This window comes from Balaenoptera borealis (assembly GCF_965194805.1).
Source record: "Balaenoptera borealis genome assembly, chromosome: 13".
NCBI lineage: Eukaryota > Metazoa > Chordata > Mammalia > Artiodactyla > Balaenopteridae > Balaenoptera > Balaenoptera borealis.
The window spans coordinates 11,823,818-11,847,597 of NC_138870.1; the positions used below are offsets into that span (position 1 = coordinate 11,823,818).

The 23,780-nt window shown below is 41.3% G+C and overlaps 1 protein-coding gene across 1 annotated transcript in view; it reads right to left on the reverse strand.

The window, feature by feature from the left end:
- Positions 1-23,780, reverse strand: part of GRIN2B (glutamate ionotropic receptor NMDA type subunit 2B) — a 697,821-nt gene that overhangs the window by 245,465 nt on the left and 428,576 nt on the right. The gene's annotated exons all lie outside the window — the stretch shown is intronic.

Sequence of the window (23,780 nt, forward strand, 5' to 3'; positions counted from 1 at the left end):
TATCATTCAGCAGTGTTATAGTCATCATATTGTACATTACATCCCCATAATTATTTATCTTATAACTTCCGTTTATACCTTTTGACCACCTTCCTCCAATTTCCCCTCCCCCTGACCTTCATCTCTGGTAACCACAAGTCTGATCTCATTTTCTGAGTTTTAAACAGTAACATTTTACCTTCTTAAATATGCAAGGTTCTTTTCTTCATTGCAAAGGTCAGAGTAATGGATATTCTCATACGTACACACAAGCACAAGCACATATAATAGTTTTACATTTCTGGAGATCAATTTGGTAATATATACTCAAAGCCACAAAACGTTGATGCTATTTGACCAAGTAAATCCAGTTTTACAAACTTATACTAAAGAAATAATTAAGGACAGACAAAACGATTCATCTGCAAGGATGTGCATCATTAGCTTATTTGTAAAAGTCCTCATTTTGAAAGTAACGTAAAATGCTGAACCATGAAGAATTGGTTAAATTGCAGAATTCTATGCAGTCAGTAGAAATGATGTAGAAGGATGCTTTTGACAGGGGAGAACGATCACTGTATGTTGAGAAAAAGAAAAGGCTGGATACAAAACAATATGCATAGTATGACCTCATTTTTTATTTTGCATAACACACACTGAGAGACGTTTACAGTGCTGCTATCTGGTGAGATGATGTCTGCTTTCATTTTCCCCTTCTCTTCCAATTTTTCTCTGATGTGCATGTATTGCTTTTGTAATAAGAAAAATAAAGTTACACTTAACTTTAGAAGAAAATAAAGTGCACTTCCTGGGCTAGGCACTGGGCTGGGGGGGCTCTGTGTGTACACCATCTCTAATTTTCACAATCCTGCAGACGATGAGTGAGACTAAGTGACTCACCTAGTCAGACAACTGGTAAACCAGCAGTCGAGATTAGAAACCACGTTTCCAAACTCCTGTCTCCCTCCCTGTTGGCTAGTTCATAATACTTGTTCCCTAAAATTAGACTTTTTTCATCGATTTCACTATGATGTTACAAAGAGTTTTTCATATAAGCCAACCCAAAACATTTTTTAAACCAACACAATACCTAAAATAAAATTTAGGGGACTGTGAACAGGCAGAAAAGTGCCTTTAAAAGGGTTCTTTCACTTTATATCTGAGCTCATAGCAAAGCCTCCTGAAGCCTGTGATGAGAGGGGGAGGGGGTAGGAACAGTAGGAAGTCAAAAAAAAAAAAAAAAAAAAAAACCAGAAGACCCTCATGTGTGAACAACAATTCACGCAGGGTTACCCACAGTCAAGTCTCAGCTGATGGAGAAAGTCAACCAGACGGGCATTTGCCTTTCTGCCTGTGAACCTGCAGTTATGTTTGTCCCAACCAGTCATTTTATGCCCCTCTGCCTCTGTGTAAAGTACAGTCCCTGGAATTATATTGTGCTCAGTATGGACTGTCACTTCACTGGGTGCTTTATTCATTACTTACCCATTTTCATCTTTCTCTGAACCTGCCAAATTACATCTTTGTGTTGGGATACACATTTCTGGGTGATCAAGTATGAACCTGTCAAACTTCTGCCTCTTCTTTCTGATCTCACTGTGTCTTGTGGTTTCTACAGTCTTTTTGTTAGTGAGATATTGTATTGAGATAAGAAATCTTTTAAATGCTGCTTTAATCCTCTATTGTCTGTTTTGTCCAAACTACACTGTGCATTACTTAGATTTAATAAATTGATTTTCACTATCTTCTTACTGAAGATCAGAGCTTTCTTAACGTTTTAGGTTGTTATTCCTAAAATTTGTACATTCATCTATTCTTATGCCTTTTAGCACTCCGCAGTCATTTAGGCTTCTCCACATTCTACCCCAACCTATTTTTCAGTCCTTTCTCTTTAGTCCTTCAACACAAATCCAAAAGCAAGTCATCCAGACTCCTCATTTGTGAAAATTATTCCACTTTCATCCACATTTGGTCATGGTGGCCCCTCCACCTAGACTGCCCTCCTCTTTGTCCTTGGAAATCCATGGAATTCAAATACCACCGCCTTCTCTGATCACACTAATTAAAGCTTCCCTCTGCATTCATATGTTACACTTAGTTTTACAGCTCCGGCAGCATTTCTCATACAGATGTATATTATATACTCTTGGTTATGTCTTATTGCCTCCAATCAATTCGTAAACCCCATGAGGTCTGGAAGAGTGTCTTGAGGCAATAATGCCTTGCCCTTAATAGGTACTCAAATATTTTTTTTAATGAATGAACCCAACAGTGTTTCTCCAAGATCCCGGTCCTGAGGGCAAGGGCCAATGTGCACAGTGTACCTGGAGTTCATGGGTTTCCTGGGCAGGATGTTGCCCCCTCCCTTGTCCCCAACACGCACACAGAGCCTTGCTGCTTGGCTAGTAAGTTCAGTCTGGTCTGGCCTTGATTTCATTTTCCCTATCTACATTTTATTCAGCAGTCAATTTATTTCATCTTTTAGTATTTATTTAGTACTTCGTGTTTGGGAGGAGCTTTGCAATCATGTATTAGTTATTCTTCTGCGAGACAGACCAGTATTGTCATCCCTCTTTTACAGTCAAGAAACTGAAGCCCAGAAAGCTTCTATGACTCACGGAGGATCAAAGATAATGTCAGTGTTAAACGCTACAGCTCTAAAGCTTCTTGCCCACGGATTCCCCCATGTCACCACATCTCCCACCAGAAACCAGGGCTCAGGGATCAGCATAAAAGAACCTCACAACCCAAACAAGATTGGATTGAGAAAAAGCTGAAGCTCACAAATCCAAACAGTTATCCCAAACTGCAGGATTGGTGTTTTTTTTTCCTTGAAAGTAATACTCTTCAATGCTAACTATAGCACCAGAGAAAGGAAGCTGCTTGCATCTCCACTGTAAGGTGTTTGCTTTTCTAAGAAACAACAAGCATGTAGGTTATTATCCTGTATGTTGCTAAAAATCTAAAAATATTCAGTTCAAACTCTAATTTGAGCAATATAGCCTGCCACTTAAATGTTCTGAAAGTGTCTTGTAAATTATAATACTTTCTACAAATGTAGGGTCTATCACTACGTTATGTTTACTTTCCTGCAAATCCCATGAGATTGCGTAAGCATCTTTACTTTCTGTCCTAAAATCCTGCTTGGTATTAATAACAGGCACAAGTTCCTTAAGGTCTCTGGGGCTGTTTTATGGAAAGAGGCAGGTGGATTAGAAGATGTCTAAGATGTTCTCCTGCCCAAACAGGTTACAGCCGCGTGTATCTGCGTGGCTGCCGTCTGAAAGGATGGAAACATCTCAGGTAGGGGGGTGGTGGTCGTGTGGACAACCGCACCCATGGCTTCACACCGTGTCTAGTAATTAGGGGCCCTAGAAAAATTCCGGCCACTTCTCTGCATTTGTTCACATTTCACTCCCTGTGCTGCCCTCTCCTGCCTCTCACTTCCCATCTCCTCTCTGACCACAGTCACCTTGCCTTCCCTCTTCTCACCCCAGGACGCAAGCTTTACTAAGCCAGGGGAGAATCTCACCACAGCGAAATCTGCCTCAATTTCAATCAGCAACAGAGAAGGGAAAGTGTCCAAATTAAGCTGCTTGATTGCGGAAATTAATCTTGTCATTTAGCGTCCTGTTCTGCAGAACAGGGCCTTTGATTAGCCTCCTTGTTTCAGAATATTACAAGCAGGAGTTTATTAGGCAGGAGGCATATTTTGTAGTCAGGCGAGTCGGAGGGAAAGCAAAAGTGCCAGGAGCTGCCGATAGAAGGACAGCCAGTCGAGGACCCTCGCCGGCTTCCACGCCCAGGTTCTCCCAGGGAAAGACGGTCACAGAGTTGGGGCGCAACCAGCCCGCCCAGCTGGGGACCACGCCTCTGATGGGGAATTCAAGAAGCAGTAAGATAATGCATAGTCCTTTATCCTTTAAGTAACAGAATGATGAGAGACATTCTGATGACTAGAGAGACAAAAGATGACTAGGGGTAACTTCATGCACTGTACAATTAAAATCCAACGTGTGGTGAACTTGCTTTCATAGGGCCATCCGCTGTAGCAGTTCTGAACTGTGTTAGTGTCTAGACTGAGAAAGCCGTAAAGACTGAATGTGTGTACTTTTATTGGGGGGGGGGGAGGGGGGAGGGGCACAGAGGTCATTCTGTCTCTCCCATCAGTGTGCATCAGCATTTTTAAACTTTGAAGGTGTGCGCTCTCCAGTAGAAGGCAATTTGCTTACTGGACCGTGTTCTCAACCTCACAGCTGCTGGGGTCGCTTTGAATTTGGTAGCAGGAGGGAGTCAGGGTTGACCTGCTCCCAATTCACACAACTTTCTGGTGGAAGGGCTTTTTCCAGTGCTGATAGCCTGACCTGCACCACGCCAAGTGAAGCACAGCGTGGAGCAACGGGGCAGTTCAGTGCAGAAGCCCCAGGATTCCATTAGCGTGGCTCAGGGGCTCCTGAGCCCTAGAATCAGAGCCCAGGCCACCAGCAATAGAGAAATGGTGCTGGGAGAAAACCACTCATCAACCAAAGTAAAACAAAAAGCAGCTTAACAGCAGAAGTCTTTCTTCTTTAGTTGCATCCCAATTTCTCCTTAGAACAATAGCAAAGAAACATAATCAGGGTGATGACTGATGCAGGAGATGGATGCTGATTAAAGTTACGGACAGATCAGGAATGCAGAAAAACAACTCTGGAACAGGATCTCCGAACCTTGGCTCTGTTGACACCTTGGGCAAGATCATTCTTTCATGCGAGGCTGCCCCATGCCCCGTAGGATGCTTTAGCAGTCTCCCTGGCCTCTACCCACAGGACGGCAGTAACACACCCTACCCCAACTTGGCACAACCAAAAATGTCACCAGATACTGTCAATGTCTCCGAGGGTCAAAAGTCCCCTCCCTTGAGGACCACTGCTCTCGAATAATATGCAATCTCAGAAAAACCAATTTCCTATGTTTTCCCAAATAAGCTCATCATGCCCTTCAACTCTAAGAGACAGGAAGACCGTGAGGTTTGGAGGCCAAGAGACCCACGATCAAGTCCCAGCCACCACGCGTTTGTGTGTGGCCACGGCTGAGGTACTTTATCTCTCTGAGCTTTAGTAGAATGAGAAGAAGAATTTCCTTGCACAGTTTTTATGAGGATTCAAGCATATACTACTATATGCCTGGCATCTGGTCATAGAGGAGACGTTGCAAACCAGTGGCAATCATTATTACTCAAAATCCTAAAATCCAAATCTGAGACAGAGAATGACACGCCAAAGATAAAGAGAGAACTTGTAAAGTGAAACATTAAGCACCTTAGCTGGTCACCGTCAAAGTTTGTTGTCAAAAGGGTTTAAGGAGGGAAAGGAAGAGAGAGATAAGCGAGGCCCCCTGGAGCTGGGCTCCTCAAGGCAGGGGCCAGCTGGGCCGCAGCCCTACACGGGGATGCTGAATCGGGAGAACCTCCACGTACGCCGGCCTCCGGGCCCACTTAGGTGTCCCCACCTCCAACAGCTCGTCTTCCACCAGCACCCAGAGCGCCCTTCTGCAGACGTAGCGCCCGCCCGGTCCTTCTCCGCACACTTAGCATAGCATCCAGGCATCTCAGCCGGGCCTGTGGGCCCAGTCTGCCCCGACCTCAGCTGCTGCCCCCTCCCCTGCTTGCTGTTCCAGCCAGGGGGGCTTCTAGCTCTTTCTCCAACTGCCAAACGCCTTCCTGCTTCCCGACTTCTCCACTTGCTGTTCTCTTAACCTAGAAAGCGCCTCCCTCCTCTCCCCCCTTCAAGCCTTCGCTCAGATGCCATCTCTTCTGAGGGAGCTCTCCCTCAGCCAGCTTCTCGAAGTCAACTCCTCCTCATCGTCCCATATTCTTTATCCCCTTACCTTGCTTTCCTTTCTTCACAGGACTTAATTCTGTCGTGAGTTAGATCTGGTGTTACCTGTTTTCTGTCTCCCTCAGGAAAGTGTAAGTTCAAAGCAGGGACTCCATCTCGCCCACTCAGTGGCCCCAGGGTCTAGGCACCTGCCTAGGTGCCCTGCCTTGGGCACTCAGTACGTATTTGTCGAATGATGCAGGTGAGTGCATCCATGGTCATTCTAAAGGATTTTCCTACTGCTGAGTGCAGCCCGGCCCGCATCCCTGAGCGCCAGCCCCTGAGAAGTGGAGTAAACCCTGTCACTCCTGAAGGGACAGTCACTGGGTCCTGCTTAATAGTGCTTTTGTGCCTCTGCCTAATGCCTAGTACTGTGCCTGGTACAGACACCCCAAAACGCTGATGGCTTCTGCCGTCGCAGAGATGAGAGGAGCAGGGAATAATACACCTTCTTTGCTCTGTCCATACATCCAAATCCTGGGCCAGTTGTTCATACTGTATAAGAAGAGGGTCACAGAAAGGCTGTCTTCTCCTCCTTCCCAGCACCCCTAAAACATGCCCACAAATAACAGTCTACCACCTTGTAGGGAAGTCTGACTGTGTGAATTGGATTAATGCACCAGTGGGCAACAAAGCACTGGCTGCCTGTCACATAGAGTAGGGTTAATTTATCAGATCCAGCAGCAAGATTCATTTATCTAATCATTAGCCACTGCCACCTATGGTAACTAGTAGGAAACGGCGGCCTTGTTTCAGTAAATGAATGGTGGGCATGTGTAACTGGGGAAGGAGATAATGAGGAAGATGTCAAAGCAAACTAGAGTTGGCAATATGAGAACCAAACCCTCCCTGCGATCCCATTCCCATTCCGCGAGGGACGGGCCTTATTTACAGTTGTAAAATACGGTCAAACATCAAGAAGGGTCCTCACTATGCCTACACAATGACCTTCTGGACAATAGTACTTACAAATGCTAGAGCAGGCTTTTTCCTTCATCAAATAGAATAACTTGGGCTAGAGGAAGCTGCAAACTCTGGCAACTAACACAACTAGTCTGATTGGAGGGCAGAGAGTGGGTAATTACACTAAGACTTCTGGTTTGGAATTGGGCACAGAGGTCATCTTTCAGTGGAGATAAGGAAGAAGGAAGACATCCAGGGAAACCTATGAATAGGAAGCAGGGACGCTAAACCTGAGGTTCGTGAATTGGCCTCAAAGGATCCATAAATCCCCTGAAACCGCGTGCAGAACTGGGTTTGCGGATACTTCTCTGAAAAAGGGATCTACAGCTTCCTTTAGAGTCTTTAAAGGCCCCATAAGCCATGGCCACTGTTTTATACAAGTCTCCACAGAAAAAAAGGAAGTATGTCCGTGACTCTAAAGATATAGTGGTGTTCATAGGCAGGGTTCAATGTTTCAGTTAATCGATCTATCCAACCATAAAAATCAATTCAACAAATATTTGCTAAGACCCAGACTGTGCAAGATACTGTGTAGCACCATTTCCGGGGGTGTGCCTAACAGAAGAAATTTCGAGAAAATGTTAGCATTCTTTTTTTTTTTTTATGAGGGAATAAAATTCTTAACAAAATGTTGACTGAAATAACTTCTGGGATCAGGCATTTGGACTGAATTTTATTCACCTGTTACATTTGCATTTTTCACTATTGACTCTCCCCAACCTCTATTTTCATCTGTACGTAACATTTTTTTTTCATTTTTCCTCTTCTCATCTGCTACTGAATCTATTTCAACTTTGAACATTTTCCACAAGCAAAATTCTGCCACAGTGCTTTGCATTCAATAAAGGAAGAACAGTGTAAAATCCAACAGATAAAAACTGCAAATGAAATAAAGAATTCTGTTTTACTCTATTAAATCTTGCAATGTCTATCAGACATTGCAAGAGATTAAATTGCAATGTCTGAAAGAAACGGAAGTGAGGAAGAGACATAAGAAAATTAATAGTAAGATAGAGATGTTGATCAGGGTGTCCAGCATACACATGCGATATTTAAAACCATGAAACCATTTGCATTGGGAGTGAAAAGATAAGGGACTCGCCTTTAGAGTGACCGCTGTAGAAATCAGTAAAGGCATTTCATGGTAAACTGGGATCCAGGCTACAATGAGGTAAGCAACTGAGAAGTTTAGGGAAATTTTATGTAAAACTGAATCAAGAAAAGACCAAGCAATAAAGCTATTTAAAGAGCCATCCATTTGAATACTGAATATCAGAATTATGACATAAGGCTAGAATAAGAGTGCACAAAAATGAGAACCAGATGGCAAAGCAAGCATGTGAGAATGCTGTAGATCCCAAACACTCCACTTCCGGGACTCGGGGTACCGGAAGTTGGGAACAGGGTGAGGATAAAAAGTTGGGGGGTGGAGAGCAATTAACAACAGCAGCAGCAGCAAAATAAAAGTAATAATAATAATAGCTAAAAGTAATGAGCACCTACTATGTGCCAGTGCTTGACACACACTCTCATTTCATCCTAATGACCACTCTACAAGGTTCTGTGAAAAAATGAGGAAATGGAAGGAAGGTCGGAAAGATGAAGGCACTTGCCAGAGGTCATTTATGCAGGATTTAGACCCAAGCCTGCCTACCCTCTAAGTGCTAATTCATTCAATGAGGTATAGAGTAAAAGCAGTGAAGACTTGAGAACACATTCCTTTTTCAAAGTGAGTACATACAAGTCAATAAGGGTGTGGCCAAGCTCACAAAACAGGTAAAAAAATTACCCTCCTCGAGATGTTTTCTATTTTTTTCTCGGCCTTGTTTTAATTAAGCTGTACAGTCCCACCTTTGGGGAAATTGGAAAATCTCAAGGCTGACAGCGTTTATGCCTCTGTGTACACGTGTTCTCATGCTCCATTGACTGAGTCTTCAGATCAAGGTGGGCAATGACTCAAGAGGCAAAAACCACGGACGTGTCGCCACTTCAGGATTTCCCCAAATGGTTCCTTTTAGACTAAATAAGAAAGTGGCCATTGATTTTTTTTTAAAAAAAGTCATAAAGAAGGAGACAGCAGAGATTCAGAGCTGGGATCAAACACCTGGGCTTCCAGGTAACCTGGGAAGTGTCTGGATTTAGGAACTTAATGCCTAAAGTACAAAACGCTTTCAAAAGAGATGAAGGCTTGGTACTTCCCTGGTGGCACAGTGGATAAGACTCTGTGCTCCCAATGCAGGGGGCCCGGGTTCGATCCCAGGTCAGGGAACTAGATCCCACATGCCGCAACTAAGAGTTCGCATGCCACAACTAAGAGTTTGCATGCCGCAACTAAGGAGCCCACCTGCTGCAACTAAGGTCCGGCACAACCAAATAAATAAGTAAATATATAAATAAAAGAGATTAAGGCAGGCAAATGAGAGCTTCCCTCTGCTGTGCATTCCTCAGTGTGCAGTCCCAGCCAGAGGGACCCAAGAGAGGAAAGAGCCAGGTCAGACTCCACAGGTCATGTTCTGCCATTAGGGTTGGCTGAGATGGCCCGCAAAGGAGAGAATCACTACAAGGCAAGTGTTTTTTGAATGTGATGCTTATTTTATAGGTTCTAAGATTTGGGACCAGTTTCACTGGGGCCACTAAGAGTTACAAAACAGCCACAAAGCTTAGTACCCAAGGAGAGAACAAAAGAGTTTCAGTGAATAACCAGAGCCTCCTCCAAGTCACCAAACCTTTTCTCTGTCATTACAGATATTCTTAAGGAAGGTTCAGTTCTCTTAACCTGTAGTTTCTGCCACGATCAGTTCCCTCCCTAAGTTGCAGCACTGTTCAACAGAGCTTCTGGCGATGACAGGGACGTTCTCTACCTATGCGGTCCGATGTGAGAGCCATTAGCCAAATGTGACTATCGAGCACTTGAAATGTGGCTCATACCATTAAGAAATTGAAGTTTTCATTTTATTTAGTTGTAACTAACTTAAATTGAAACTCAAACAGCCACAGGCGGCTAGCGACTACTGTATTGGTCATGGCAGAAACTTCAGAACACTGAGCAGGCCTGGCTTCTTATTTCCTAGTTCTTCCTGTCTCTGAATGCTGTTTTCAACTCTTCCCTTAACTCTCATCTCTTGGATTTTTGAAAATCTATCTTTAAATGTCAATCTTGTTTTTCGAGGTCTTTTTATACTGCACCTTTATCTTTGGTTAAAGCACATAAAATTGCCCTTTTACAGGTCAGAAACAGTGGAATATCTGCAAGTCTCATATGGTTCAACTCTATATAATGTATCTTAGGCTTCTTTGGTATGACTAATACGTGACACAAAGCTATGCACACAGGAACCATCTGTGGTTGAATGAATGAATGAATGAACAAACAAATGGATACTGGCTGAATAAACGAGTGACAAAGTTAGGTGGCCAGCAAATATTTAAGCATTACTCAAGGTACCTTTCTTCGAATCAGTGGGCAAATATAATTGATACCGAGGTTAAGCCACAAGGCAAAAGCCTCTCAAATCAAAAACACATAACAGGAATATGTTTCAACTGAATCTAGTATTAGGCACCATTCAGAACAAATTTCTGACATTATGAGAGTAAAATAATCACTGAGTAACTTGGGATTCACGAATTCCTGGAGCAGAAAATGATTAAAAATCATTAAGGATGGGTTGTTCATTGAGGAGGGAAATGGAGTCGTTAGAAAAAGGAGATTTGGGGATATGTACCAGAGACATTTGAAGAAACTATGGAAAAGATGTGGTCACAGTCTAATAATGGGTCTTTGGGAATATTTCTGTGTAATATGAGAACTGGAGAAGTGAAAAAAGAAAAAAGATATTCAGTTTTTAAAGTCTAACAAAATAAGCTCTCACTGCAAACAATCTGGCCTGGTGTTGTTCATGAAGGCCCACTGTGCCTATCTTTGAAGTGGAAAGGTGGGTTAAAATACACATGCATTTTCTGTCTCTCCTTCTAAAAATGTGCTTGTAGACTTTAGCCTTTCTTCTGCTACGTGTATTCATGGGCTTCTTTTGACGTCATTCCTTACACAATAATCTTTCCATTAAAAGAACACAAGTAGGTGATAATTGCCAGTGTAAATCAATACCCTGAGTCGAGACCCAACACACACACACACAGCTGTAGTTCTCCATGTATGAAATGATGCCACAAACCCACGGCCAGCAGTGCGTACACGGGAGAGGTGTTTGCAGAGAGAAGAAGAATCATCCATGGTCTGTCATATGGTTCCCATTCGTGAAAATCAGTTTAGACATACAAGTCATATGAAGGCTAAGACCACCATCTGTGGCCAGGGGTAAGAGATGACAGGTCCCTAAAGGGTCAGATCCTGCACCCTAACTCCAAACAGATTATGAAAAAAATAGGTACACGGAGCTGACACCTGTAATACTACGGGTTTTGACAGTGCTATAAAACGGAACCCGGAAAAGTGGATGCATATGGATGTGACAACCGATACACGGTAAAACGAATTTTTCTCTCCGTCCTACTGGAAAATTCACAGAAGATTTAAGGTTTAGAGTTTCCACCAGTGGTTTGGACTAGGTTCCTATTTTTTTCCCCATTTTCCTCCACTTATAAGAGGCCAGAACGATAGGTTACCATGAGGTTACAAGGTTAAAGCCACAGTTCAGGTAAGAGGCCGGCAGGCTTTTTTGGATCCCATGCTACATGAAGCATGGAAGTTCTACTCTGGCAAGGAGTGAGCGGCAGAGCCTGGTTTCCATAGCGCTGCCATGGAAACAGCTCTCGGTGACTCTGCCTCCAGGCCCTCTGAAACTGAAGCATCTCTCCCTTTTTTGCTCTAACATCCACCTCCGTATCACATGCCCCCAACCCCTCACAAATGATTAAGGGGTATTTTGAGAAAGCGGGGCCCTAACTGGGCTTTTGCCTGGTTATATTAATATACATTAATATCCTTGAAGGAAGAAAAAAAAAATCAGACGTTTCTTCCTCTTTCACTGGGGGTGGGAGGGAGGTGGTGGATCAAAAAGAGAAGAATAAAAACCGAAAGGCTCAAACCCCTAAACTTGAAATTGCAAAAGTAAAAATCTTGTCAAGTGGAGTATTAAAGATGGGCTTACTAATCTCATGCAGTGGGTTCTTTTATCCTCTTTTGTCTGCCTGGAATGCCAGTGTCCAAATATAAAGGATTTAATTAACTGTTAGGATGTACAAGAGCCTCTCCCCTCATCGTTATCATGGGTGAGCAATTGGAGGTTTGGTAGGATTTTTTTCTCAGTCTCCATCCCTTGGTCATGATTCGGAAAGTAGAATAAAAGTTCAGAAATGGCCTTCTAGAATCCGGTAGAAAATTCCAACAGAAGGAAGCATGGGTGACTGAACAAGCTTTGTATCCTTCGTGCCTCTCTCCCCAGTCCCTCTGAGGGTTGAGTGACAGCAGGCCAGCAGTGCACGGGGCTGGAATCTGGCTGGGTGACGTGCCCTCTAGCCGAGCTGGAGCGATGCCCATGGACCAGGAGCAGCTGGGAGCTCAGGAGGCCTGGTAGCCAGCAGATGCTCGGGAACTTGACAGAGCACGGCAGGATGGCTCCTGGCCCAGCCGGGGGACTGCACCTTGGACCCTCAGAATCCTCTTCCTGTTTGCAGTGCTTTCTCCACCTGATAAAATCAACTGGGGACCCTGACCTTTCCACACGTGTAATGCACAGATGCATAAAAACATTACACCTGAGAAGAGCCTGAAGCTACAGTTCCTAGTAAAATTGTTGAGAGGAAACATAAGTAAAGGAGGGCTTCAAAAATTGCTGATGGGGAAAGATGGGGCTGTGATTGTTTTTTAACCCCTTCAGCATCACCCGATCATGAGTAAAGAGTAGGAAGAGTGCACATATATATGCAGAGAGGATGGAAGTCGGGCCGTGAATTTCCAGCACCTCAGGAATGCTTCTTTGGGGCAAATAACTAAAATACTCTATGTCTTTATTTCTTCACCTGAAAAGTCTCCTCTGCCTGCCTTGCTGAGAACTGTGAGATGGAAAGCAAAGCCCGGATCAGTCAGAGTTAGACAAGGGGGAGTAAAATAACACAGGAGTTCTGAATTATTCATTTTTATTTGTGTATTGTAGTGATAATTGCTACAGTTTTTTTTTTTGTTTCTCCTGGATGTTGAAAATTGTAAAAAGAAGACTGAATAATTCAGCATGACTCAAGAAAACATAAATGGAGTACTGTCTGGGCAGTGAATGCCTATGAAAGAGATTCATTTTGCTGTTATTCTTAACATTTGTGTGATGCACTGGTTTATAATTTAATTAACAACCTACGATGGCTCTAATGAACGTGATAATATTTGTAAAGCATTTCAATGCTCTAAACGTGAAAGGGACTGAACAGTCGCAATCCCTTGGTTTTTACCAAAGGGTAGAAAGGAGCAAAGGACCCAGTGGGAAAGAACAGGGACGTTCTCGAACCAAAGGCCATTCCAGGAAGACATCAGCACCCACACATGCCAGAGGCACATTTCCGGGCACTAATTCCTGCCCTGGCTTTTGAGCACTTGTGCCAAGCTCTACATGCAATCTTATTTCATACCACCGCAAGCCTAGAGGCAAGGCAGGATTTATTTTAAAAGGGGGGTGTTATTTCAGTCTAAGAGTCACAGGTGAGTTGGGGAAACATAGAAAGTGTCAATTTCTCATTATTCCTAGAGACTAAGGAGCCCAAACTCCAATCCAAACCTCATATACTTAAATCCATTTCCTCATGACATCTGCTTCACAGAGTCCAGAAATGCTGCCTGAGGGAACCAGCCAAAAAAGGGCGTGGAGAGGGGAGAGTGGACAGCAGTTTGAAGAAAAGAACATTCATCCCCTGAAGATTGCCAGACCTCAATTTCCCATCAAAGATGGGACCATCCTGACACACCCCATCCCAGGGGCAGGTCCAAGTCTTTCTTCGGCTCCTCCCTCTGTGTTCCACACCAGAGTGGTCGGCCTTCTGGGGGGCTCTCTTTCATATTACAGGCTGTTCAGCAGCCCTAGCCCCTCTCCCTTGTGACAGTAACACCCTACAGTCATGTAACCTCTGAAATGTACATCCACACATTTATTTCCAAACACCCCATGGGCAAGTTATGGGCTGAACTGTGTCCCTCTAAAGTTCATAGGTGGAAGCCCTAACCTCCCCTCCACCCGCTACTTCAGAATATGACTGTATTTGGAGACAGGGCCTCTCAAGAGCTGATGAAGTTAAAATGAGGCCATTAGAGTGGGCCCTAATCCAATATGACCAGTGTCCTTATAAGAAGAAAAGATCTGGACACATAGAGACAACAGGGACATGCCCAAAAGAGGAAAGACCATGTGAGGACACAGGAAGAAAGTGGCCATCTGCAAGGCAAGGAGGCCACAGGAGAAACCAAACCTGCTGACACTTTGATCCTGGACTTCCAGCCTCCAGAACTTTGATAAAGTAAATTTCCGTTGGTTAAGCCACCCGGTTTGTGGTGTTTATTATCGTAGCCCTAGCAAACCAATATAGGAGATAATACCACCTCCAGCTGAGAAGCAAAAAAAGGTTCTATGCATCTGCAAAACTCAACTCACACTCATTTTGTCCAAAAGCCTTTACTAATCTCTGAAAGGAAATATAAATCCACAATCCTTCATCTAAGCCTCTAGGAGCAGGATGTGCTTGATAATTTAAAATTTTTCAAATTTAAAAAGTAACATGGTGGTGCATTTCCTGAATATTACGTAACACCCTCCTAGGGGTGTCTAGGGTAAGACCCTGTAATCAAACACATAAATGCTTCCCCCACAAAACATAAAAACTGAACACTTTTAAGATTAAATTAAGACTATAAATGGATTCACATCACTTTAGGTCAGATTTTGCTGCCAAATGAATTTACATTAAATCAGGTTTAATAATTGAACTACAGAAAATGCTTTGTTCTTCAGCATATGTTGGATTTCTCCCCTGCAATTAAGAGATCATGACTCAATCCACCTCCCTTAATAAATGAAATCCAGAACTTCCAGAGTTGAGAATTAAATGGAGATTCTTCTGGTGAACAGGAGCAACCAACAAGCAACATTAACTTCCTGCCCTGAGGTTTCGCCTTCCTCACTGGATTCTCCTACTTTGGTTCCTGGCCCTGGGTGAATATTTCTCTCCTTAAATCTCTGGCCAACTTTGGACAAAGCCTTTCCTTTAGTTTCCCTTATTAGAACTTTAAAAAAAAACTTTATTAAATCCCAAGGGCTAACAAAGGGGAACAAACAGAGCTATTCTGACCCTACTTTGGGTAGCTAGCTCTCAGAGGCTTACAGCCCCCCAAATAATCCACATCCCAAGAGAAAAGAGGAAAGAAGGCCCATAGCCAACTACCTAGTGCTATCCTAAGTGCCACCACCTAGGGACACAAGCCTACATATTCTGACCCTTCCATTTTCAAAACCAAGAGAAAGGTCCCTTCTCTAGCCTACGACAAAGTAGAGAAGTTGTCATTCCCCTACCCATATACCCACCCACCCAAGCTCAAATATTTATTCAATAAACATTAAGCACCTAGTAGGTTCTTCAACTCAACCAAGTGCTAGGGATACAACCGTGAGTAAAACAGTAAATTTACCCTCATGGAACTTCTTAGAAACATTTTTGTTCTGTATACCAACAGCATACATTGCTTACTTCTGCTATAGTAGTCACCGTACTGCATTTTAATTCCTAAATGCCAAACTTTCTTACTAAATTTTGAGTTTGTTATGGGAAGAAGCCATGTCCTTTTTATTTCTCAAGTTTTTTACACAATGCTTGCCTACATTAGGGGGCCAGATAAATGTTGACTGGATTAATGAATAGACGAACAGGGATGAGGGAGAACTTGGCCACTAAATGCTTTTAATTATCTAAAAGGCAACCTTTCTTTCTTTTTCTCCAGATCTGTGCCTTTACTATCCCTTGGCTAATTACTGCAACAGTCTGATAACTGGTCTCCCTGCCCACAAAAATTTACACTTCACGTTGCTACTGAAGAGAGCTTTCTAAAAGAGAAATTTGATCATTCCACTACCTTTTGGTAAGGATCAAATTCCTTTGAATCATATACATGGCACTTCACAATCTAGTCCAAACTGGTTTTTGTTTTGTTTTGTTTGCTTTTTGTTTTTTCCACTCTTCTTGCACTTCCTACCGTGCAACATTTACCCTATTTACCCAAGATTACTCCATGTTCCTAAAATACACCCTGCTCTTTCGTCTCTGTATCTCTCCCCAGGCTGTTGTTCCATTTTCCTGTGATGCTTAATTATGGCTCCTCTTTCCCACCTCGCCCCCTACCCCCAAACACCTCCCCATTGAAAAAGCCCATTGTGCTTGTTCAGGGCCCAGCTCAAATATCTTTTCCTATATGGAGTCTCTTCAACTCTCAGGTAAAGTCATTCTTTTCCCCTGAAACCAAGCAATACAGTAAAGGAGGGTTCCAGAAGGAAGGGCTCTCTTCCTCTCTTATGCATACCATATACTTGGTGGAGGTCATTCCTGGCCCCAGACTTGAACTGGGAAATGTACCCCTCTGCCTTTAAGAAGATGTTGTTAAAATGCTAATATCTGAAAGGTGTATCACACGCAAAGGCTAACCTAATGATCAGTTAATTGTTATCAGGGATTAGTTAATGGCCAGCTGAGCAAGAGAAAGGGACTGCTGCCCGGGAAGAAGGAGAAGTCAGAGAGGAAGAAAGGTGCTACATACAAAAAGAGGTAGGAAGGAACATAAAACAAACTTTCCCTCTTTTACCACTTGCCTGGGATCAACGCTGGCCCATGTAGTAACAGAGACCCTGATCATTTGGTCATTTAGGGAGAATTAAGTACCAGCCACTGTGAAACGTTCCTTTGGAGCCATATATGATTAAGATACAGCCACTATCCTCAGACAGCTTACAATCAAGTGAACTACAGAATTCACAAGAATCACAAGCCTACCATCCTACCCAGGGCCAGATTTTTTTCCACCAACTGAACGTAAAATGCAGGAAGTATATTCCTTGGTGTTTCTAAGACTTCAAACATTACTAACTTTCTCCATTCTACAGAACAAATATGAGAAGCAATGAAGCAGTAAGAAGCTGCCCATAAATATTCTCAATCCTAGCCATGAAATATGTCCTAACTTCAACATATATAACAAGTCGAGTGAAAATCACGGAATGAGATGCAAAGCAATTTAATTTGCTCTGTCTCTCTACTCTCTTTTCTGTACTGTATTTCCTAAAGGGCTGGACCTAAAGTCTTATGAATTATTAGCACAGGGGTTTCAGAAGGGAATTTGGATGTGCGAAAAGAGAGGGAGAGAAGTCTATGAAAAAATTATGGAACCACACTTGTAACATATTTGGTTAAAAATAATGGTACCACCCTTGTAATATATTTGGTCAAAAGCAGCCAAACAATCAAACAGATTCTGAAAAACATCTGTAAGGGGGTTCAACCTTCTCAGCCTGTAATGCAGTAGTCAAAGATCTAAATGTATCAGGCAAAGGGGGATGCTTGTAGGGGTTACAAATAAGTACACAGCCCATGAACTTACAACCTATTTGCTAAAATAAAATGTGCCCATGGGGAAAAGTAACTAAAATATGACAGAATCAGATAAAGGTTAATGAGATGAATAGCAAAGAAAGTATGGGGTAACATCAAAACAAAACTTTATTTATTGGGAAGATTCTACATGTCAAGCAGTTTGCAACACCCCTGTTAAGTCTCATAACAACCATACAAAGTCACTACGGTAGAAGTCTTCTTATCTGACAAGATCAGTATAGACAGAAAACTTTGGTTGAAGCAAGTAATATTTATACCTTTTACGTCTTATTTTAAGCTAGAATATATAAATGAGCATCCATTTGCTAATCTCTTGATATAGAGACAAAGCCTTTTTGTTGATTTTGATTTGATGACTGGAGTTCCTATCTTTCTTACATAAATGACCCCCAAAGTCCATAGTCTATAATTCTTAGCTTTAATTCCTTTAAGACACTTGCAAAGGTTGAGAATCATTTCTTTTTCCACATGGTTATCCAATTGTTCCAGTACCTTTTGTTGAAAAGCCTCTTTCTCCATTGAATTACCCTGGCATCTTTAATGAAAATCAACTGCACATATAAGTCCATTTAAGGACCCCACTGATCTATACATCCATGCTTATGCCAACACCACACTTTATTACTCTAAGTATGGTTAAGTTTTGAAATCAAGAGGTCTAAATCCTCTAACCTTGTTCTTTTTCAGAATTTTATTGGGTATTATAGGTCCTTTGTAATTCCAAATTTCCATAAGCTTTTTATAATAACTTGTCAATTTCTACCAAAAAAATCCCCCTGGGATTTTGATTGAGATTTAGATGAGTCTAAAGGTTAGGGTGAAAAAACCTGAATCTTAAAATAAATATTGAATCTTTTGATCTATGAGCACAGTGTAACTTTCCATTTACTTAAGTCTTCAATTGTTCTGAGCAATGCTTCACAGTTTTCAACATAGAAGTCTTACCCATATTTTGTTACATTTTCTGTATTTCACGTTTTTAATGCTATTGTAAATAATATTTTATTTAAATTTCTTGAATTTCCAATTGTTCTCTGTTAATATATAAAAATACTATTGATTCTTACATATCAATTTTGATTCCTATAACCTTGCTAAATTCATTTGTTTCTTCTAGTGATTTTATTTATATCCCTTGGAATTTTCTACATAGAAGATCATGTCATGATACTTTTACTTCTTCCTTTCCCATCTGTATGGCTTTTATTTCTTTTTCATGACTTACTTAGTATGCTACAAAACTTAGTATAATGCAAAGTAGAAGCAGTAAGAGCAAACATCCTTGCCTTATTTCCAATCTTAGGATAAAAGTATTCACTCTTTCACCATTAAGCACAATGTTAACTGTAGGTTTTTCATAGATGTGTTTATCAGGTTGAGGAAGTTTCCTTCTATGCTCAGTTTGTTGAGAGTTTTTATCAGAAATAACTGTTGAATTTTGTCAAAATGTTTTTCTGCATCTATTGAGATGATCATATGGTTTTTCTCTTCTTTTTCTGTCAATATGGTGAATTACATTGGTTGATTCTCAAATGGTAAACCAATATAGCATTCCTGTGATAAACACCTCTTGGACATAACGTATTATCTTTTTTGTTTCTTGCTATATTTCCATATACTATTATTTTGTTGAAAATTGTTGCTTTTATGTTCATGAGGAATATTAGTATACAGTATTCCTATAAAATCTTATCTCATTTAGGTACCAAATGTAATACTTGTTATAAGTTTTTATACGTTCCTTCCTCTTCTATTTCCTAGAAGAGTTTGTGTAGAATTTATATTATTCTTTCCTCAAGTAATTTGGTGGAATTCAACAGTGAAGACACCTGGGCCCAGCATTATCCTTATGAGAGGATTTTACCTAGGAATTCTGTTTCTTTGATAGATATAGAGTTATTTAGATCATCTTCTCTTCTAGAGTGAACTTTGATGCTTTTATGTGTTTGGAGGAATTTGTCCACTTATCTAAGTTGTCAAATTTATTAGCATAAAATTGGTTATAATACTCCTTTATTATCTTTTAATTTCTACAGGATCTACAGTGGTGTCCTGGTTTCATGACTGATATTGGTAATTATATTTAATCTCTAATTCTTAGTCTTGCTAGAGGCTTACCAATCTTATTGATCTTTTTGAAGATATAGTTTTGAATTTCATTGGTTTTTTTCTTTCATTTGTCCATTTTCTATTTCATTGATTTCCCCTTACTTTATTATTTCATTTCTTGATAAATATTACTAGTGTACTAGAAAAGGATGTATATTCTCCTGTTGTTGAATAACGTTTTCTACAAAAGTAAATCAGGTCAAAGTGGTGGATAATGTTCTCCGAGTCATCTATATCCTTAATATGTTTTGGCATACTTGTTTTGTAAATGAATGAAAGAGAAGTGCTGAAACCTCAGACTACAAATGTATTTTTGTTTATTTCTCTTTTCCATCAGTGTTCCATCAGTGTTCACTTCATATATTTTGAAGTGATTAGGTGAACATACATTTAAGATTGTTGCACCTTCTTGAAGAAAAAATGGACCCTTTTTCATTATGAAATGTCCCTTTTTATGCCTGGCTATATTCCTTGCCCTGAATTCTACTTTGTCTGATATTAGTATAGCCTATTCAGATTTCTTTGGATTAGCACTGGTATAGCATATCTTGTTGCACCTTTTTCCTTTTAACTTATCTATGTCTTTATATCTAAAGAGGACTTCTTATAGAGGCCTTGGTTTTTATCCAATCTGATAATCTATGCCTCTCAATGAAGTATTTAGGCCATTTTCATTTAGTATGATTATTAATACGTTTGGGTCTATATTTACCATTTTGCTCTTTGTTTTCTATTTTTTACGTCTATTCTTTGTTCCTTTTTTCTGTTTTTTGCCTTTTCTTGGACTGTCATTGTTCTGATGGTTTCTCTAGAATTTACAATATTCATCTTTAAATTATTATACTCTTTCTTCAAATAATATTATACCACTACACAGATATTCAATTTCCACAGATATTCCACAGATATTCCACTACACAGATATTCCATTCCATTTGTGAAATGGAATTTCACAGAAATTTCCATTTTCTTTCTCATCATGTTCACATCTTCCTTTACATCCTTGAACATATTTATAATAGCTCTTTTAGTATCCTTTACTGGTGTTTTGAACATCTTTGTTATTTCTGCCTCTCTTTCTAATGTTTTGTTGGGGTCTTTTCCCTGTTTACAGGTCATAGTCTCCTGTTGTGTGTGTGTGTGTGGTGGGGGGAGGTAAACTTTAAAATTCCTTTTAAAAATGTGGGATTTTTTTTTTCTGGCAAGGAGTTACTTACAGGTTAATTTATTGCTTCTTATGGCAGTCTAGAATAACCCTTATTTTAACAGTAATTTAACCCACTTCTAAGACATTAGATCTGAGATCTCTATTGAACTCAGTGAAGTCTTTCCACTCTGGCTTAAGGGAACTAGAATGGTCCCTGGCCCTGTGGGAGTCATGGGATTGTTCTTCTTATAGCTCCATGATAATTGTTATTTCCTCAGAAATTGTTCCTATCCTATCTTGGGGAGTTTCACTTGAAATGTGCACAGATTGATATTTGGACAAAGACTCAAGAGGAGCCCTGTGCATATTTCTGTAGCTCTTACTCATTTTGGGTGTTCTGTCCCACAAAAATCTTGCCCAGCCTCCCAAAAGTCTGACCTCTGTTTTCTTACCTGAGTGAGATTGCTCAACTCTACTCAGATCACCCCTCCCTGTGCCTCAGTCATGGAATTATCTCCAGGTAAACAGCATAGGATAACCTGATTTCCTTTTTCTCAGGAAGAACAGTCCTGTGCTGCCTATTTTCCAATGTCTAAAATTAGCCATTTCCTTTTTCCCTTTCAATTTTCTAGTTGTTTATGGTGGGGGGGGCCTAATTCTAGATTGTCTTACCCCCTCATGGCTGGAAGTTAAAGTCTCATACTTTTTATGTTTGATATTAAATTATATCATCTTGTCTCTGCTTAGACACCTTCAGTAGCTTCATATTACGTGTGGAATTATACCCAAAGTGTTTATCATGGCCTATAAGGATGTACATGATCTGATGCCTGTCTTTTTTTCTGACCTCAACTCCTACTAATCATCCTTTGCTCACTCCATTCCAGCTACATTCGCCTTCTTTATTCTCTATAATTCCTCATCAGAGCCCTTATCCTTGCTGCTAACTCTTCCTAGGGTGTGTCTACCATAGATCTTTACATAGGTGGCCTCTCGTCATCTAATCCCAGTCCAAACTTTACCTCCTCAGAATCTTCACTGAATACTCAATCTAAGCTAGCTACTCCCCCAGCCACTTTGCATTAAAAGATTCCCTTTTATTTTCTTTATAGAACTTACCACTACCTGAAATTATTGTGTTCATTGATGTGTTATCTGACCATCTCCAAGACTGGGACATGTAAACTCCATGAGCCCTGAGACAAGTCTCTTCATTCCTGAATATCCATCACCTATAAGAGTACATGCCTATACTGGGCATTCAATAAGTATCTGTTGAATAAATAATACTGTTCATTTTAAATTAGAATTTAGAACACGGAGAGCAGATTGTGGTCTAGAGAAAGAGAAAACACAGTGAGGGAACTAAGCCCTTGGAGATGCTGACACCCTTTCTTTTCATTTGCTCTTTCAACACACCCATTCCTGCTTCATTATCTGCAGTCCTGGCCTAACAGATAAATTTGAGACCTAAGGATGATGCAGATTTCACCAGGTCCTGGTTGAATATTTGAGACTGATCTTTACCTGAATTAAAATTAGAATCCTCTGAGATGCCAGTCTCTAAGAGGGAGATGTAGGAGGTAAGAGAACACCAGCCCTGCTAAGTCCACCTGCCAGGTTTCAGTAGCCTTTCTCTTTGTGTCTCAGATGAGACTATTCCTGAACTCAGGGCAGGAAAGGAGGAGTCCCTTTACCGAAGTAGTTTTTCCACGCTTACGCGGTGGCGGCTCTGTGATAGCACTCTGTCCGAAAGGGGTCACCTCAAAGAAGGTGTCCCCCCTCCCTCTTTCAAGATGCTGTGGGAAGGTACAGGCGTGAAGAAGGGATGTGGAGTGCTGGCGAGTGGGGGGGGGGGGCAGTGAGGGAGGGGATGAGACAGGAGAGTGTGTGTGGTGGTTCTAACCTACTCTCAAAGCACCTGAGACCCACCCACTCTCTGGCAGACAGAGATGGCAAATCTGTCACCCTGTGATCAGAAAATGGTTGAGGTCTGTCAACAAGCCAGAGTCCCTTAAGACACCCACATAAAAGATACCTGACAAAAGCAAGGAACCTTATAGAAGGCATTACCTAAGGTAAGAGATTACAACTCAGCAAGAGGCCCAAACCAGAGCAGGACCAAGTCAGTCAGCTCATTCTTATGCCTTGGGTTATGACCCAATTCCATTATTTTTGTGACTTGGATTATAACTCATTAACACAGACTCAGATAAGAAAACTATCAGTCTTGCAAAAACTGAAACAAATTAGGCTAACCTAGGCTTCCACCTTGAGGAATACATTTTTTTGACATATGACTTCTAGCTTTATGATCCTGTACAAACACCCAAAGAGAGCATGTCTTTCATTTCCTAAGGAAATGAGCGTTGTAGAGAAACTACAGAGAATATAATTGGAGAAAAAACAAATGCCTTCACCTTCTTTGGAGCAAACACTAGCATTAGCTTATCTTTGTAACACCTTATCAAAGGAAGAAGGAAAAAATTTAAAAATTAAATTAAAATATATGTACATAGATTGGGGAGCTATATATACATAAATAGATAATATAGATAAATCTATAGATAGATAGATAAATCTATCTATATATATATTTCCCCAATCTAAGAAACTAAGCTACAGGACAGTATAAGCCATATAGACCAAAAGCCCTCTTCTCCACTGAGGAAGGCTTAAAACACAGGCAGCAGTCCTGCCCAGATATCCCTGCTTAAAGAATCCTTTTTCTGCAAGAAAAGAACAGAGCCCAGCAGGAAAGTCCCACTGTAAATACCATCATGCTCATCACCACCTCCCCACCCGCCCGTCACAGCTTTAAAGTGAAAACTGCAGGTGAGTGAGTTGATTTTCTGGTTCCCTATCAAAGTACAAGTAAATTCAAAGTTGCCCCAAAAGACAGTGTCAGAGGTGAGAGAATTCCCAGAGTCTACCAATTGCTGGTGATCGTCTCTTCTAGAACAGGAGCCAAAAACACCCTTTCTGGCCACTGGAGATGCCAGCTCAGGCCTGAGGGACAAGAAAGCACAGGAGTGGCGGGTGAAGCCAAGGACAGAGGGAGGGAGAGGGCGGCATGACGCCCGGGCACGGCAACGCTGGGTAAACGTGATGGACTGAAAGGCGTTGAA